This window comes from Phascolarctos cinereus, unplaced genomic scaffold (assembly GCF_003287225.1).
Source record: "Phascolarctos cinereus isolate Bilbo 61053 unplaced genomic scaffold, phaCin_HiC Scaffold_726;HRSCAF=1367, whole genome shotgun sequence".
Lineage (NCBI taxonomy): Eukaryota > Metazoa > Chordata > Mammalia > Diprotodontia > Phascolarctidae > Phascolarctos > Phascolarctos cinereus.
The window spans coordinates 102,026,865-102,027,744 of record NW_027556098.1 but is presented as its reverse complement, the minus strand read 5'-3'; positions in this window follow the sequence as shown (position 1 = coordinate 102,027,744).

Genomic DNA, 880 nt, shown 5'->3' with positions numbered 1-880 from the left:
ATTAATTAATTTTTAAAAAAGAAACATACAGCAAAGCTGAAAAAATAGATTTGGGATAAAGTTGTGTAGGCTCTAAAAGCTACCCAGAGGAGCCTAAATTTCATCTTAGAGGCAACAGGGAAGCACCAGAGCTTACTGAGTAGCAAATGACTTGGCCAGACCTTCCCTTAAGAAAAATCACTTTGGAGCAGAATCAGGAGAACATTGTACAACAGTAACAGCAACACCATGTGATGATCATCTCTGACAGACTTAGCTTTTCTCGGCAATCTAAGACAATTCCAAAGGATGCATGATGGAAAATGCTATCCACATCCAGAGAAAGAACTATGAAGCCTAAATGCAGATCGAAGCATACTATTTCCTTTTTTTTCTCATGGCTTTTCCCTTTTGTTCTGATTCTTTCACAGCATGATTAATGTGGAAATATGTTTAATATGATTGTACATAGCCTATATCAGCTGGCTTGCCATCTTGGGGAGGGGGGAAAGGAGGGATGAGGGAGGAGGGGCAGGGAGGGAGAAAAAATTTGGAACTCAAAAGCTTATAAAAATGAATGTTGAAAACTATCTTTACATGTAATTGGAAAAAATAAAATACTATTAAGTGGAAAAAAATAAACTGGGATTTGTCAGTGGTGGAAAAAGAAAAGAAAAATCACTTTGGTAGCCATGTGGAGGATGCACTAGAGCTGGGAAAGACTTGAGGCAGGGAGCCTAACTTGGATGTCATTGAAATCATCTAGGAGAGAGGTGATGAGGGTCTGGACTGTGAGATTTCACACTAGCTGGCACACTCTGCCTCCTCAGGGCTTACTGGAACATTGAGATGAGGACCACAAATTTCATTATCTCGCTCTCTAGCATTTCCGGAAGTCACA